Below are 5512 nucleotides of genomic sequence, written 5' to 3' on the forward strand. Positions count from 1 at the left end.
TCTGGGTTCTCAATTCTACTCCATTGGTCTATGTATCTGTCATTGAACCAATACCAGGCAATTTTGACTACTGTGGCTGTATTACTTGCAAAGCTTTTTAAGGAAAGTTGAGAGTAGAGGGTAGAAAACCAGTTATTTATATTTAAATTTGTTGTTGTTGTTATGTGCCATCAAGTAGGACCCGAATCATAGTGGCCCCTCCTTGGGTTTCTGAGGCAGTATCACTACAGAAGTAGATTGCCCAACCTTCAGTTGTAAAAATGAAACTCCACAGCTGCCTTAACATGACAGGTAATTTTAAAAAATTAATGATAATATGAGGAAATAGTTGAAAGAGGGTCACTTGGATTCTATTCACTTGTTATAAAATGAAGTCAGAACATTTTGGAAGACTTATTAGCAGATGGTAGAACCTAAGAAAATTGCTTTAGTGAATGTGAATAGTATAACTTACCAATAAAATAATAGATGTTGCAAAGTGTCAGCAGTTCATTTGTTTATTTATTTATTCAGTCATGTTTGTAATAAATATTGAGTTCCTATTTCACACCAGATGGTGAACTAGGAGCTAGGAGTATTATGGTGGACTACACATTATCCTTGCCCTCAAGAGCTTTATGTTCTTGGAAAATAGCCGGGAAGAAACACTAGGCAGAGGTCAGTACAAAGTACTGTGTTAGCACATGGGAAAGGACTCCTAAGCCTTCCTACCATCCACCCATTACCCAAAGTGTAAGGTATCCGGTTACTCTTTATTGAATATCTTGTGCCAGGCACTGTGCTGAGTACTTTAAAATACTGGCTTTTAAAAACTACTCAGCAATTCTGCTGTTGGTTTTATTTTACAGATGAAAACACAGAAGCTAGGGAAGCCTAAGTAACAAAGTTGATGGCAATACCAAAAATCTGTAAGTGAAGTGGAAATTTGAGAAACTGAAATAGAAAAGAATTTATAGATGAAAGGGAAAGTGGAACCACTAAAAACTTAAGGTCTCCTGGGTACATTATTTTTAAACTTTTCATCAAAGTATATCACACACAGAGAAGGGCACTATCATAAATGCATAGCTCAATGAATTTTAACAACTGAGCACAGCCATGTAACTTGCACCCAGTTTAAGAAATGGAACGTGACCAGTTTCTCAGAAGCCCCTGCTCCTTCCCAGTCATTACCTTCCCCAAGAATAATGACTGTCCTGGTTTCTAATAATATTGATTAGTTTTGCTTGTTTTTATACTTTTTACAAATGGATGATAGCATTAATTCTTTTCTGTCTGGCTGTTTTACTCAACCTTATATTTATGAGATTCATCCATGTTGTTGCATATCATTTTAGATCATTCATTCGCACAACTGTTTAGTATTTCATTATGTGAATGAGCCAGAATTCGTTGATAGGCATTTGAATAGTTTCTGTTTTGGGCTACAATGAATAGTGCTTCAATGAATATTCTCGTACACATAAGTATGAATGCATTTCTGTTGAGTATATGTTTAGGAGTGGAATTGTTGTATTATAGTATAATATATTCATTCATCTTTAGGAGATAGTGCCAAACAGTTTTCCATAGTCCTTGCATCATTTAATACTCCACCAGAAGTGTATGAGAATTCAAGTCACTCCACCAACATTGACGTTTTGCATCTTTTTCATTTTAGAAATGAAACATTACAGCTTTTTTTTTTTTTTTTGGTGGTAAATACATATGTAATAAAATATTTGCCATTTCAATAATCTTCACATGTACTGTTCAGGGACATTAATTCTATTCATCCTGTTGTTCAATCATCACCCTTATCTGTTCCAAATTTTTCTCTCACCCTAAACATTGAGTCCTCCTTTCCCCTTTCTTTGTGCCTGCCCTTGGTAAAGTATTAGAGTTTTAATGCTCATATCCCTGATGACTGACAGGTTGAGTGCCTTTTCATATGTTTATTGGTTCTTGAATATCTTTTTGTGAAATAGCTGCTGAAGTCTTCTTACTTTTTTTCCTATGGAATTCTTTTTTTCTTATTAATTTGTAAGAGTTCTCTGTATATTCTGTCATGAGTCTGTTGGGGGAATATATATGTATTGCAAATATGTTCTCCCACTCTGTGGTTTGCATTTTTCCCCTATCTTAACAGTGTCTTTTTAATAGATGTTCTTAGTTTTAATCAGGCCAATTCATCACTTTTTTCCTTTATGGTTAGTGTTTACTGTTAAATGGACTTTGTATGTAATGGAAAAGGAGGGTTGCCATTGATAAGGAGAGGGAAAAATAGCATCATGTGGAACGGTCTCTTTACAATCAAAGAAAGTAAGAAAGACAGCAGTGCTTGTGATTTGCAGAGTAAAAAGTGAAACTGCAAGGTATGCTCTCCACAGAAAATACTGCCAACTTGACGTTTATTGTAGAGCATAAGGCAAAGGTATGCTTGTATGGCAAACAGCTCAGAGAACCAAGATGCTTGACTTTTTACTCATATGCATAGAACAGAGAGGAGCTCTGGTGGCATAGTGGTCAAAGCATTCAGCTTCACCAGAAGACCAGTGCTTCATACACACCAGTAGCTTCCAAAGAGCAACATGAGGTAATCTACTTCTGTAAAGATTTACAGCCTTGGAAAACTTATAGGACAGTTCTGCTCTGTCTATAGGGTTGCTGTGAGTCAGAATTGAATAGATGGCAGTGGATTTTGGGGTTTTTAAAGAAAAGGGACAGAAGTTTAGGCCTTAACCTATATTTAAAGCCCATACTTTATTTATTTCTGTCATGAGAGAACTCAATCATGACTTGGTTAGATATACGCGGCTTTTATTGATTAAAAATAATAGATATGTAGAATGAAAAATTTCAGTTTTCCTTGATAGTAGATATTATTCTCATGTTATACCGGGGGCAAGAAACATGCATTACACATGAACCTCTAAACTGGAACAAATTACCATAGGTAAGAATTCAGTGTATCTTTTTTTTAAAAAAAACCTATCTATCTAGCTGTACCAAATTCATTTCGTTGAGTCAATTCTGACTTATAGTGACAGAGTGACAGAGTGAAATTGCCCTATGAAGTTTCCAAGGCTTGAATCTTTATGGGAGCAGACTGTTACATCTTTCTCCTATGGAGTAGCTGGTGGTTCAAACCACCAGCCTTTGAAACTTGTAAGACCCAGAAACATAAGGCAACCCTGTTGAATTCTGGCTCTCACAGGTTTCATTTTATATATATATACATATATATATATACATATATATACATACATACATGTATTTTCATTGTAAAGATAATGCAACAACAATTTCTTTTACACAAAAAAATCACTTGTAAATCCATCTGTCTGCTCCAACCCCTAGCCCTCAACCAGTGATAGCCTCTGTCTTTTGTCTTCTGTTCATTGTCTAGGTCTTGTCCTTTTCCTGAAGTAGATTTTGTTCCACTGCTACATAAACAGGCTTCTAGGAGTCCTTGGGTGGTACAAACATTTAACACGCTTGGGTGCTCACTGCAAGTTCAAGTTGAGTCCACCCAGACACACCTCAGAAGAAGGGCCTGGTGATCTACTTCTAAAAAATAGAAGCTCTGGTGGCATAGTGCCTAAGGCATTTGACTGCTAACCAGAAGGCTGGCGGTTCAAACCCACCAGCCACTCCTCGGAAGGAAGTTTGGGCAACCTACTTTGTAGTGATACCACCTCAGAAACCCAAGGAGGGGTAGCTATGAGTTGGATCCAACTTGATGGTTGTGATAGTTGGAGCTGTGTGTCAGCTTCGCTGGACCACAATTCTGTGTGGTTTAAGCAGTTGTGATATGGTTATTCCCATGATGGGGTCAGATGTATATGTTTGGAGCAGCCAATCCGTTGAAAGGGAGTTTCCCTAGGGGTATGGCCTGCTATATTTATGGACATCCTGGGAAAAGAGACCTGTTCTGTGGGTCGGGATTCTGTTGTGCTGCCTACAACTGTCTGTGAGTGAACAATCCACCATTCGGCCTGGAGATCTTGGATTTGTCATTCGTTGGAGTCAACAGCCAGTATACTGCCTGCCAACCTTGAGCTCATCAGCCCCTGCAGCTGTGTGAGTCGGTAAAAGCCTCCAGCTTGACGTTTGATCCAAGAACTTTGGACTTGCCAGCTTCTATAAGTGTGTGAGCCATTTTCCTAAGATAAATTTCTCTTTCTCTCTCTATATAAGCTTTACTGGTTTTGTTTCTCTAGAGAACCCTGTCTAACACAATGGCAGCGAAGTTTTTTTTTAAAGAAATCCTATGGAACACAGTTCTACTCTGATACACATGGTGTCTCCAAGAGTTGGAATTGACTCCATGTCAACTGTTTTATTTCCTGGTTGATAGAAGGTGTAAAAATTAAGATTTTCTTCCTTATAGATTTATTAATTTATCAGCACTGATGAAGAGATGGGATCATCAGTTATTTATATTTTGTGGCTACAAAAAAAAAAAAGTTGGGGGAACAAGAAAGAAAAATTATTTAGAAAAGGAGAGAATAAAGCAAAGTTGATATTTTCTTAGATGAACAAGGATTGATAGCCACAAATGATTTCTGCAGGTTCTCACGTTTGTGAAGAGCCTTACATACTCACCCACTTCTCCATGCCATCTCATGTGGAATTCCTCAAAAAGATGAATCCTGGCCACAGTGATCTGACAGTAAAGGTCTAAAATGAACCCTCACAGTAATGGTTCTGAAATGGACCAGACAAAAGTTATCAAGATAGTAAGGGTAGGAGACAGAAATAGGCATGCCAAATGAGTTAGGTAGCTATCTAATAATTTTTAGTTGCTGATTTTAGTCCTTTACTTGAAGGGAAAATTAATGTATGTGCATACGTTAGAGAGTGTGTGCTTGCCTCTTCAAGTTTGTCTTCTCTGATGACTGGAATTAGAAATCCAACTTTTATGTTTAAAATTGAAACATTGTATGTTTACTTCTAGGAATGTATCTGAAGTAGATACTTAAGATTTTATATAAGATTTAACTATAAGGATATTCACTACATTGCTGTTTTTAATTTAAAAAGAAAAAAAATTAATTGTTCAATAATAGGGTATTCTTTGAATAAATTGTGCGATATGAATAAATATGTAGAAGTGGTTTTATTGATATGAAAAGATACTCATGTTAATGAATGAAGAGAAAACAGTTACAGAATAATACTTAAGGAATGATTCTATTTTATTGAAAAAGCAAAATATGCTAGAGACTAGGGAGACCAGACTAAGAAGTTAGATCGCTCTAAGTGGATATTTCCCTTTTCTTTTTTACTTCCTAACATTCTCTGGTGGCATAGTGCCTAAGGCATTTGACTACTAACCAAAAGACTGGTGGTTCCTACCCACCAACCACTCCTTAAAATGAAGACTGGGCAATCTACTTCTGTAGTGATACTGCTTTAAAAACCAGAGGAGGGGTCTCTATAAGTCAGATCTGACTCAACGGCAGTGAGTTGAGTTGTTGAGTATTCTCTGATTATTGTACAATAAATATATATTGTTTTAACTTATGCT

Source organism: Orycteropus afer, unplaced genomic scaffold (assembly GCF_000298275.1).
Source record: "Orycteropus afer afer isolate SDZICR_OR568_19922 unplaced genomic scaffold, OryAfe1.0 scaffold00100, whole genome shotgun sequence".
NCBI lineage: Eukaryota > Metazoa > Chordata > Mammalia > Tubulidentata > Orycteropodidae > Orycteropus > Orycteropus afer.